This window comes from Mesocricetus auratus, unplaced genomic scaffold (assembly GCF_017639785.1).
Source record: "Mesocricetus auratus isolate SY011 unplaced genomic scaffold, BCM_Maur_2.0 Super-Scaffold_100007, whole genome shotgun sequence".
NCBI lineage: Eukaryota > Metazoa > Chordata > Mammalia > Rodentia > Cricetidae > Mesocricetus > Mesocricetus auratus.
In genome coordinates this window covers 11,856,551-11,868,963 of record NW_024429191.1, presented here as the reverse complement: position 1 = coordinate 11,868,963, position 12,413 = coordinate 11,856,551, and the positions used below count along the sequence as shown (strand labels likewise).

The window sequence follows — 12,413 nt, the reverse complement described above, 5'->3', positions numbered from 1 at the left end:
AGATTGATGACTGCCTTATATGCCATTCTATCCATCCAGTGGCTGACAGAAGCAGAGGCAGTCACCCACAGCTAAACACTGAACTGAACTCCTGGAACCCAGTTGCAGAGAGGAGTGATGAGCAAAGGAATCAAGACCAGGCTGGTGAAACCCACAGAGGCAGCTGACCTAAACAAGGGGGAATGCGTGGACTCCAGACTGAGAGGCCAGCATGGGACTGATCCAGACCCCCCTGAACCTGGGTGTCAGAGAGGAGGCCTCAGGCCTCTATGGGACCTCAGATAATAGCTCAGTATTTATCCCTGGCATACAAATGGACTTTAGGAGCCCATTCCACAAGGAGGGATGCTCTCTTAGCCTGTACACATGCGGGAGGGCCTAGGCTCTGCCCAAGATGATATGACAGACTTTGAAAATCCCCCATGGAAGGCCTTACCCTCTCTGGGGAGCAGAGGGGAGATGGAATGGGGGGCTTGGGAAGCTGGGGGCCGGGGGAGGGAGGGAGGGAGGGAGAGGGAGCTGGGAGTAACATGTGTAAAAAGTTAAATAAAAAAATTATTATTAAAAAACTGGTATTTTGTTGATCCCCCCGTGGGAGGAGTTGAAGGAGGATGGGCTGGTGGGGGAGCAATGGAGCAGGGTGGGAAGAAGGGTAGGAGGGGGAAGTGTGGTTGGGATGCAAAATGAAAATTAAAAACCAAAACAACCTGGTGTTTGGGATCTGGAGAGCTGGCTGAGGTTAAAAGCATGTACTACTCCTTCAAAGGACCTCATTAGCTCCCCATCTCCCGGTTAGGTGGCTCACAACTGTCTGCAATTCCAACTCCAGGATCCTGTGTTTCCAGATTCCAAGGATACCTACTCCCCTATACAGATACCCCCTCCACATGATTGAAAATAATAAATACTTAAAAATAAAAAAATACAGTTAGAAAAAAAATACACCATTTCTTCTTTGTTCTTCCTCTAGTCTGAACCCAAAGGGCCCAGTTCAGGTCAGCTTAGGCTGGGCTCTGGGGTCAGTCAGGAAGGTGGACTTGTGACAGGTGAATAACATAGACATCAAGATTACTATAACATGGGGTACTGAGACATCAAGATGAACATAAAATGGGCTACTGGGAATGGTAAGGTGGTTAAGGTTTGAAATTAGATTATAAAAGAAGCCGGCTGGCAGAAAGACTAGTCCTCTCCGACCAAAGCTTCATGTCACAAAACAGAGCACATGTGAGAAAGTGCGTGTGGGTGAATGCTGGAGGTTGATGTCATGTAAATGACCTTTAAAGGGTCATGGCCCTGGGAGGTGGAGTGGGGGAATGTCTCTGTCCTGTCAAAGCTCTATAGCCCACCCCCAATCTCTCTTTCACAGTGAACTGTCCATTCCTATCACATCCATGTGTCCCTGACCTGAGTCGGTTCTAGAACATACCGACCTAGAAATGTCATCATGAACCCTCTCTACTCAGATCCATAAACACAAGAGTTACTTCGGATTCACTGGGCCTGTAAATGACTTTTTCTTCTTCCTAATGTTTGCTTTGAACATACTTATTTGAAAGTAATTAGCAATTGTTGATGCAAAAATACGGTCCTCACATTAGAGGGGGAAAGAGATATTTTTTTTCTGGAGCCTAATATGAATAACCATGGCCTGGGAACACAGATTCAGATTGCCCAAAATTCCATTTCCCATGTGGTAAGTTTCATGAAACTTTATAACAAAGAAAATCCAAGTCAAGACACTTTTCAAATGCATTGACGGTAACACCAGGTGGGCAAACAGGGCAATGCAGGGACCAGCCACGGGCCACAGATACTGTCTGATCACATTTTCAGCTTTTTGGATGGCAGAAACTAGGAGTCAATTAGAACATAGCGAAGGATTTACCTAATAGTCACGAATACACTAAGTCGCATACAGAGCTGGGTAATCAATGGTCATTAGGGGGTCAAGATAGCCCAAGATAATTTGAACTAGTTCCTGGACTTGCAACCACTTCTCCAAATCATTGAATTCTAATCAGCCTGTGGTCTAGCCACTTTCCAGGAATTTTCCTCCACAGCTTCCCCTGTTCACCAAGCATCACATTCTGCACATGGGGAGGTATGCTGTTTTATTAAATATTATCTAATGTCCCTCACTGCTCGGAAGCTCATTCCTAGGGTCTGGGCAATAGAAGGTGAGTGTATTCAGGAGAGGAATGGCCAGTAAAGACATTAAGGAAGAAAGTCCTGGGTAATCTATTAAAATCTACAAGACACTATGATCCAGACATGATTTTCAAAGTCCTCTGTATTTTACATAATGTAGCATACAGTAAAAGTAATATGCCTAAAATATGCCTTAGTTAGTCTGCCCTAACTAAGCAAAGGTAACAGATAAAGGAAGTGGGCATTTTAAATAATAAAATTTAAACATTAAAAAATTAGACTGGCAATATGTTTCACTGTGTTTACAGCTATTATTATTCTATGAACTATTGTGTTTCCTCCTTGGGGTATTTAAACAAAACTATTATCTTTAATTTTGGTTTTTCTTTTGGATTCATGTGGAGTGGCTGCCCCTACTTCTTAGGACAGGTTGGTCTTTAATATCTAACTTAGTATCATTTTTATTTGTGAATATTAGCTTGATATTTGTTATCTTGGTATTGTTCCAGATTTAATTTGTGAAGGTAAATGGAAAGTTACATTATATAAGAAATTAGGTAACTATGTAGTATTTAAAATTTTTTCTTTTAACATAACTGTCTCTTACTGTGTAGCTATAATACAGGACATCTCAGATATTTATTTAGTCAAGAGCTATTAGCTATGAAGGCACAGAAGCTCACAAATGTTATTAGAGATAGATATGTTTTGTATAATTTGTATAGAAGAGTTTGCATTAATCTCTGGCTGAAGTAAATGGAATTAAAGTTGCTTCAAGTTTGTTAGTCTTCTGAGTGGGGTGCAGGGTCTTTTAGAGTGTTAAATTCACGGTACCTTAACATTTTTAATATCACTAGAGTGATCCACTTGGTTAGACACATTTAATGTTTTCCCCCTTTTTTAACAGGAAATGTTGTCTAAGAGTTTTGAGTTTAAACCCTCAGTACCTGGGGGCTGGGAGATGGCTCAGTGGTCAAAAGCACTTGATGCTCTTGTAGGGGACCTGGGTTCAGTTCTCAGCACCCACAAGGTGGTTCACAATAACTCCAGTTCTGTGGGTGGGGGGTCCATTGCTCTCTTCTAGTCAGCTCAGGCAAAGGCACACAGAAGGTACACACACACACACACACACACACACACACACACACACTAAAAATAAAAGTCAACCCCCATTAGAAAGGGGTGGGCTCACTGAACACAGCTTGTAGGAGAACCAGGGGTTTGTAGTGAGACAATAGCAGCATGTACTGATCTGGGCTGTTCAGGGTGAAACAGCCATAGGCAAGCATGGCTTGTTTCTAAAGCGAAGCCTGAAAGATGACTGAGGGTCCCACAGAGGTGCTCCTCCTGTTGTGTCAAAGGGAACGTAGCTAGGGACACCCAATCACCTTTGTATGGTGGTATGAGACTGAAAATGGTGAAGGTATAGACAAGTATAAGCTGTGCCATGATCCTTGAGTGCTGCCATAACCTAGTGTGACAGTCCAGGTTATTTAAAAAGAACAGAAAGTTAGTTCTCACAGTCCTGGGGGCTGGAGAGTCCAAGGTCTATCTTTGGTGTCTGGGGAGAGCTGCTGTCTGCATCCAGGATGGCGTTTACAGGGCACTTTTCGATGACAAGTAGGAGGCTACTGTCCTGTGTTGTAAAATAATCTTTCCATACACCGTGAAGATGTGTCTCTGCCAAGGCACCTTCTGATTGGTTTAATAAAGAGCCAAATGGCCAATATGTAGGCAGGAGAGGATAGACAAGACTTGGGGGCAGAAATAGGAACTCTGGGAAGACAGGAGGCAGAATCCACCAGCAAGAAGAGGAGGGAGTCGGAAGCAAAGGATGGAGGAGAGGTAAGGAGACACACGGCAGAAGGTGGATCAATTCAAAGGGGTGACTTTAAGTTATAAGAGCTAGTCGGGAATACGGCTAAGCTAAGAGCAAGCTTTCATAATTAACAACAGATCTTCCTGTCATCATTTGGGAGCTGGCCGTCCAAAGAAAGAATGACTACTGTCCTGGGCCCCCTCTGAGACACAACCCATGCTGAACATGCTGCCTTCCTTTCTTAATTGCCTCCTGAAACACTGGAAACACGCAGAGGTGCATCCAAGCAATAGCAAACTAAGCACAACGGCTTATGCAGAGTCCACAGATCCATACTTCTTCCTTCAGGAATGGCTAGCCTGGGGACCCAGAGGTGACTTCCTACTACTTCCCATCAGCACAACCTGGGCAAAGGCAGGTAAAACAGGCCCATAGAAAAAGAAGGTCTTAATCAATGAGTTCAACAGAGCTTGTTGACTGGATTCCCATTGGCTTTGCTTTGAGCCATGTGACCATTCTTAAGCTGTGGCATGTGATCATCCTTAAGCCCTGCAAGAACTGTAAGAAGACTGGATAGGGCTGGCAGGGTGAGGTGCAGAGCATATATACACCCCCCCCCCCGGCCGCCTGTCCCCAACACCACCAGGTGAAGTCATAGAATGTCCATTGCATTTGACAAACCGTAGCGCCTTACTGAAGGCAACCCTTCATTTGCTGATTGCTTTCTGGTACAGGCAAGGGACACAGATGTGACTTTCATGGCTGTGGGTTACAGAACACATTCCTTTAACCGCCAAGTTTCATGGCCATGGGTTACAGAACACATTCCTTTAACCGCCAAGTCAGTGAGGGGTTTTTGTAGGTCCTAAAGAGTGGAAAACAAGCAAGGACTCTTAAGTTCATCTCTCCCAAATGACCATCAGGAACCAAATGAATGAAGAATGACATTCACACTTACAAACACTCAGAAATTCCAGCCACCAGGCAACCCTCCGATGACAAGCCTGGGAAAGTGCTGGGTCCCTGCTTCCTCTGGGCTCATCTGGTGCTTTTAATAATGAAGCGGTTCTGGCCAGCTGGTTCTTCTGGCCAGACTTCAGTGATGCATGTTGCTTTCTGTCTCTCAAATTCCATTTCAATTTCCTGTGGAATTCCTTCTCCCCCTTTCCTTTTATCTTTTTTTTAATTTTTAAAATTCCTTTTTCCCCCAGCCTAAATCTACTTCTTGGCTATTTATAAGATCTGTGAGCCACCCAGAGGTGGATGAGTGTTTCAGACAGACAAACAGACTGGTTTTGTCCTCAGTAGCTCTTCTTCCCTTGAATGTGGAAAGAAATGCACAGAAAGTCAGAGTTTAGCTCAAGGGCCCATTCTCTAAAAGATGGCAGTAGCCATTAAAATGTTCTGCAACAAGCAAACAGAAAACTCCCCCAATCAACTCAGATGTTACAGAAACTTAATGGCTCGTGTAACTCAAATGTTTAGAAACACATTAAGGCTTCAGGCATGGTTTGATCAAGCTTCAGCACCACATGGATTCTCTCCACAGGGGCAGGGATTTTAATCTTCTTTACAGGATATACCAGGTACTTTAAATAGCATCTAGAAAAATTATTTTTAAATGAATACAATTATGTCCGTCTATCTCTGTGGGTTGATTTGGGCTCAAGCACCACAGAGCAGTGGTGAGGTAAGATTTCTGTACCCTCCTCCATCCAGCATGGCCTCCAGTGGGCATCCACTGGCTTTATCTGGTCATCCACTGGCTTTATGTGGTCATCCACTGGCTTTATGTGGTCATCCACTGGCTTTATGTGGTCATCCACTGGCTTTATCTGGTCATCCACTGGCTTTATGTGGTCATCCACTGGCTTTATGTGGTCATCCACTGGCTTTATGTGGGCACCCACTGGCTTTACTATCAAGTTAAATCCTTATCAAGTAAGCCAAGACCAAAACCTCTGTAACTTTAAGAGACAAAGATGGTGTCAGCATCTCTCTTTAGATATCCTTCCACTCTCCCATACAGTACTACCAGACACCCTGACGATTCCACAAATAAGCAGCTTCCTCCCAGCCAGCGGGACCATGGACTAAAGTCAGATGCTATTCCTGTGGATTTTCAAACTGGGAGCATTACCCTTTCAGACCACAACTGCTACCAGCTGATGACAAAGGAGCATGTGCCAGCCTGAGCCTCCCATCTAGGAGAGCACTGTGTGCTGCATTGTGGTTGAGGGGCACCAAGGTCACCCCAGCCAGCCTCCAGCCCCACCCACACATCAATGGGCTCTTCCAATTCCAGCTGTTAGGATTTCAGTCCTTTCTGTTCCCAGAGCACCCCAAGCCTCCTTAGGCAGTAAGGTGTGCCCAGTGAGGAACTAGTGGGTTATCTGGCTATTTCAAGCGTTTACATTTTTTTGTCCTTTTATTTAAAAATATATTCCATGTCCTTGGGATGAACCTCTCATTGGAGCAACTGGTAGACTCTGGAATAGGGAAACAGTCCCGAGGACTCTGCCAGGCCTGGACGTACTCCCGAAGATTGATTGATGACTGAGCCCAAAGTGAGGGGAAGCATGGGCAGAGTATGTCAGGCTACAAAACCAGAGGCAGCACAAAGAGAAATCCCAGTTTCTCTACTGTGGGTGCTACAGCAGCCGGGCCAGTGGCCAAAGAACCCATGTAAGAGCTGCTAAGTCAATTTATACACACACAGTGTTTCCCAACTTTCTGTGAACCTGAACGAGACAGACAACAGCAGCCACTGGATGCTGTGTTGGTCTCCTTGTGCAACCCCATAATCAGTCTTACCATTCCTCCCACGTACATGGGGAGCTGTGGCGGACAAGAGTTGGGGGGCAGGTACCTACAAAATCTTTTCTGTTTGCTTGTTTTGTGAGACAAGAACTCTGTAGCCTAGACTGGACCTGACTCTTTGATCCTCCTTCCATAGCCTCCTGGGGGCTGAGTTGGCAGGCACATGTCATCACACATGGCTTGAGAATCTCTTCTGGGTAAGTGGGTGGGGACCCATCGGCAGAAGCTGCCTGAGGGTGGGGGACAGGCAGTGCTTCCATGAAAGGTTTCAATAAGCCACACAAGTCAAGCTTAATGTTTGTCTGTGAAGCAAAACCAGGATAGAAAGGTCATTCTACAGAAGACATGGAAACTGCAAAGGATCTTGGGTTAAACCAAGCAGGAAACAGAGCAGTTTCAATCTCACATTGAGCCAGGAGTTGAATCTGTGAATTGGTCCACATGGTTTCACACCCCCCACACACACACACAGGATTGGTCTGCCTTTCTCTTCCCATGATGCCAACTCTTAGCATCATCCTTTCCTCCCATAACCATTCCTGAAGATCTACAGACCTTCCCCACATCCCTGTCCTCTCTGACATGGCTTATGAAGCTGCATGAAGGTGCTACGTGCTCACCTGAGCTCTGCCCTCCACCACCTTCAGCACTCTGAGACTCACTTGCAGACACAATGGGACCTGTGATCCCAAGAACCACTAATAGGTTGTGAAACTCCATGGATGGGGGCCAGGGCAGCTCTGCCCCTGAAAAGGTGGTGACTGTTGTGTGCTGTTAACTGGCCAGCAGGGAGGGGTCTCTGAAGCATATATGGACCCTGGTCCATGACTGGCTGTAGCCAAACATCTGTTCCCAGAGTGCCTAGATCTGCAGTGATCCCATCTCTCTCTCTGCCTTCTGTGAATATTGGATATGGAAGCAATTATCTTAGGTTGCAGTAATTAGTTTTATATAACTAGAACTGGGGACTTGTGAATCAATGCCATACCCATTTCTCTCCCTCTCCCTCTTTCCCTTTTAACAGATCTGGACAATGTTGAATCCTTGGTGGGGAGATCAGCACAATTTTTTAAGAGTTGACAGCCACCCCTGCACGCTGCAGTGTAGAACTAATGAAGACACAAGTGTAAGGAAGTTTCTAATTGAATCCAGCATGGAGCAAGCAGAGCTGAACACAGAGCACTCCCAGCTGAAATCCCACGTGTTGGCTTCTAACCCTCCTGGACGGCCGGCACAAGAAAAATATTTCTGGGCTGTGTCTCAGGCAGCCTGTTCTATCCGAGTGGCCAAAAGAGAACAAGCATGGCCTGTCTCCTGGGTAGAGGCACTGGGTTATCAGGGATCCAAGATCGCCTTTGATAAAGCTCTTGTTGCGTTGACTAAAAGGCAGGCATAGGAGAGAAAAGAAAGAACCCCGAGAAACAGAGGCATTTGGGCAGGGGCTGTCTGCTCCAGTTCATGTCTTTTGCCAGTTTGTGTGTGACCGTTCCAGTTGGCTGGAAGTGGACAGCCTCCTCCATCAGTCTGGGCAAGCTCCATCAACCCCCTGCTCGGTCTTGCACATCCCTCAATATGCAGACTCCCATGCAAGGCAGAGTGGGATCACATCTTCCTTTCAGAATTCCTGGTTGGTGACTCATAGCATGGTTATCCAACTGCTCTGTCTCCTGGGGCCATCCCTGGGGACGATCCCCCACCACCATTACCATGTTTGGACCTTGCCGCTGTGTGACTTCCTGGCTGGGGGGGGGGGTGGAAATTGCTGAGTGGCCCGCAAGAGATCTGAACCTGAGATGACCAAAGGAATCCTGGGTATGTGCACCACTGGGCCCCTTGAGCCAGCTGCTGCTGGAGCTGTTGAGTGCAGGCTGGCTTGACTCGGATCCCCTTGGGTCATTTCCACAGCATGTCACATGCCTTGTGCTTCCTGTGTCACCAAACAATGCTGTTTAGTGGTTAAGGGTCTCCTCTGGCACGCCAAGACTGCGGACACTTCCTTCCAAATCCCAGGTCCTGTGTTCACTTGTGGAGACCCTGGCAGATTTGCACAGTGACCCTGACTCCTCATGCCCCATCCCTTTGGTTACAGGCATGCAGCCACATTGCTGCTTGATGTGTGGGGAGGGCTCTACCCATAGGAGGTGGTGGCACAGCTCAGAGAATGGGGCCATGCGTGCAGCCTAGCTCTGCCCTCCGCACCAGAGCTGCAGGGAAGTCCCGGGGTGTCTGCAGAGCAGGTGGCCTCTGTCTGAACACCCAGCTCTGTCAGCTGTTGAGAGCCCTAGTTGGAAGAAGCATTCCAGGGACATTCCTTCTGTCTGGAGCAGGGACTTGGCTTGAACCTTGAACAAAAAAAAAAAAAATCAGAACAAGCTGCACCAGTTTGCTCCACCTCAAAACAAATGCTTTTCCCCCCTTGGTCGCACTGAGAACAAAACCCGAGTTCTGGAGTTGGTGTGCTTTGTTTTCCCACCGGGGAGCAGTCAGGAAACAAGACTAAACTGGTTCTTCTGATGGACTGAAGGGGAGGTTGGTACTAGAAGGCATGGCGAGGTCTGTGGAGATTGTGTGAGGGTGTCTGCAGGCTGGAGAAGCTGAGGAGGCGGTTAGTATTGGCAGCCTGTGTGGGGGAAGAAATGTATGGAGTTTGAAGCCCCCTGGCAGCCACAGGAAAGGGTGTAGAAGCCCCCAGAGGAAACTGGTCCACCACATACCCTTCTTTTGAAGAAAGTAGTTGCTCCAGTGTCACATGACCCTCCCACCCTGGCATGCACAATGCTACCTAAGAAAGCACCTTCCCACAATGCCGCTCCGACTGGAGGGACTTTTCCCACTCTGTGTATTCATTTCTTTCCCGTCACTGTGGTCTTTCTGTCTGCTTAGGAGCCGCACCTGAATCTACTGATATTTTAACTACTGTCTTCTCCTCGTGGCCTGAAGTCAGCACCTGGCTTAGCCAGACCTGTTGGCACCAGCTGGCCAACAAATGTTGTCTTTATCTAAGTTGTTCTCTGGAGTCAGAGGTAGGGGTGAAACCTGCTAGACCTGAGAAGCTGAGATGCAGCCAGCTCCCCTTCCTTTCCAGCCAAAGATGAGGCAGGGAAAGTGTCTCTACTTATCCCAAGCCAGAGACCTTGAAACTCTAAGTCCCCCCCCCTCCTTCCTGCGGCTCTCTATCCGTATTGCTGGGTGCTCCATGTTCTCTATGGCTCATTTCTGTCTACTAGTCACTGGCTCCACCCACTGATCCAAGGTTAATTTTATTAACACAGCCTCAGACTTTCACTGCACAGTCGAATATCCCAAAACACACTGATAAGAAACACCCGGTAGGGGCTGGAGGGATAGCTCAGTCATTAAAGGCTAGGCTCATAACCTACCAGCCATGTCCCACCTTCTAAACGTCCCACAGTCTTCAAAGTGGCACTCCAAGCCAAGCAAGCAAGGTACATTACTCTCTGAGAGGATGCTCCCTAGAGATACTGTCAGATTCTTCTAGAAGTTTGAGTCTGGAGACTGTGACTGAATTTGTTTCCTGACCTCCTTCACTCACTCCCTCTGCATACCCCAGGTAACCTGGGATCTGAACCAGTCCATCCAACACACAATGACAGCTGAGGTTGCCATAGGAACACACGTTTGCTTCCTGTCACATTTCATCCAAAGCCAGTCCACATAAAGTGCTTCCTGGCTCTGTTACCCTGTACAGGTTGCTTAACCTCTCTGAATCCTGATACCTCTCTGCATCAAATGAAGCTAATGCTATCCTTTCAGAAGGGTCCACGGGAATGAATTGCTATTGTACCTCAATACTCATGACCTCACCTGGCCCAGGGGCCCTTTCCTTCACCTGAAGATAGCAACTGCATGATGGGTAGGAGGGATCTAGTGTCATAAGACATATTTGGCTGAGTCCATTCGGGTTCTGTAAAAAGGTTAAATTTAGTTCAGATGTAAATTTAGCAAATAAGTATGGTTTGGGGTCTTATCCCACTCCCTCTTTCTGTTTATGGCTTGGTTCAGTCTCTGTCTCCCAAAGCAATCATCCACACAACACTAATTAAGACATCAGTGGAGCTCCCAAAGGTGAAATTCCAAACCCAGATGCCTGCCAAAGTGTACTAGAACTTATCACACGTCTTTTTTTTACATGCTTGGTACATGTACAGCACTGAACCTTCATGGCAGTGGGCAGCCTGATCATGGAGAGCTCTGACAGTGGCCTTCCCAGTGTCATGCCACTAACTCTGAGCCTCTCCACAATTTCTTTGTTCCTAAGGAGAAAAAAAAAAACACCCTGATTTAATCATGTTTGCTACGAGGAAAAGGCTTAGGAAAAACAAAGTTGAGGTAGAACATGTAATTCCTCTGATGGATGCACCTGCCGTGGTCTTCTGAAGGCTGAATCTGTCTCTTCAGGTCAGACCCTGGGTCTCAGCTCCTCACTCTATCTTTGTCTGTTCCTGGGGCCACCGTCCTTCCTAACAGTTCTGCTAAGAAGCCTCCTCTGAAGCTCATGTTCTATACCCGCTTCTCCTCCCACATACTTCCCAGGATGGCCTGGGCCAAGCTGATGCAGACTGGGGTGTGAAGGGGAAAGGAGAAAGGGCATAGTTGATGGGGAAGTCCTGTGCATATGTTAATAAAGCACTGTTGGCCAATAGGGAAGCAAGATAGGTGGGACTAGGAGAAGAGGAGGACTCTGGGTAGGAGAAACACAGGGGGTCACGATGTAGCCCGCCAGGGAAGTAAGATGTCGGGAACTTTTCTCCAGTAAGAGAAATACTTAGATTAACAATTATGGGGTAAATACTTACGTCAGAGCTAGCCAGTAAGAAACAAGCAAGGCCAACAGCTTCATAATTAATACAGAGTCTTGTGTGTTATTTGGGAACTACAACACAGCAGAGCCCAGGCGACCGGTGGGGAAAAACCAAAGCGACTAGCAAGGAAAAGGCTTCTCTCTACACATAGTTACAGATGAGACATGATGGATGAGAGCAAGTGAGGCATAGGATACAAAGAGATGTTGTAGTGAGGTATCCACCCCGCCCGCATCTGCAGTGCTGACTATGCCTATTTGGGTGTGGTCACAGGTTCGGATGTGATGGAGAGTGGTTTTAGGTCTGGGGTCAGGGGACAGGCTGCTCTCTCTTGCTTCAGTCGGGGTGGATCCCTGGAGTGGGGACTTGCGGTGGTCGTCGGCTTCTTGTGTAAGTGACTTCTCCCCGAATAAAATTATATTAACCTACACTGAGCCTAGTTCCGTGGATCTTGTTCTGTGTATCCATATCTGGCACCCGACGTAGGACTTGAACCCACAACCCTGAGATTAAGAGTCTCATGCTCTACCCAATTGAGCTAGCCAGACTGTTACTTGAACCTGCGGCACCTCCAGGCTCGCATCTGAGAGCTTTGCCCTCAGCTCTTCAAGATTGCCTGGGAAAGGTGAAGTCTGGTTGACAGAGGTGTGTCAGTAGATGGTTAGCCTCTGAAGGTCAGACCTGCTTCTCTGCTTCCCTGGTTTGCTTAGCTCTGCTTCCTGGCCAGTTGACATTTTAGCAAGCCTCTGTTGCATGTGTCTGCCACTGGGGACAGAGCACCTCTGTTCTGCCATCCCATC

At 47.1% G+C, this 12,413-nt stretch overlaps 1 non-coding gene across 1 annotated transcript; it reads right to left on the bottom strand.

The window, feature by feature from the left end:
- Positions 1-12,087: 12,087 nt before the first annotated feature.
- Trnak-cuu lies at positions 12,088-12,161 on the bottom strand. The gene has a single exon. It is a non-coding gene; the product is annotated as a tRNA-Lys (tRNA).
- Positions 12,162-12,413: the final 252 nt, after the last annotated feature.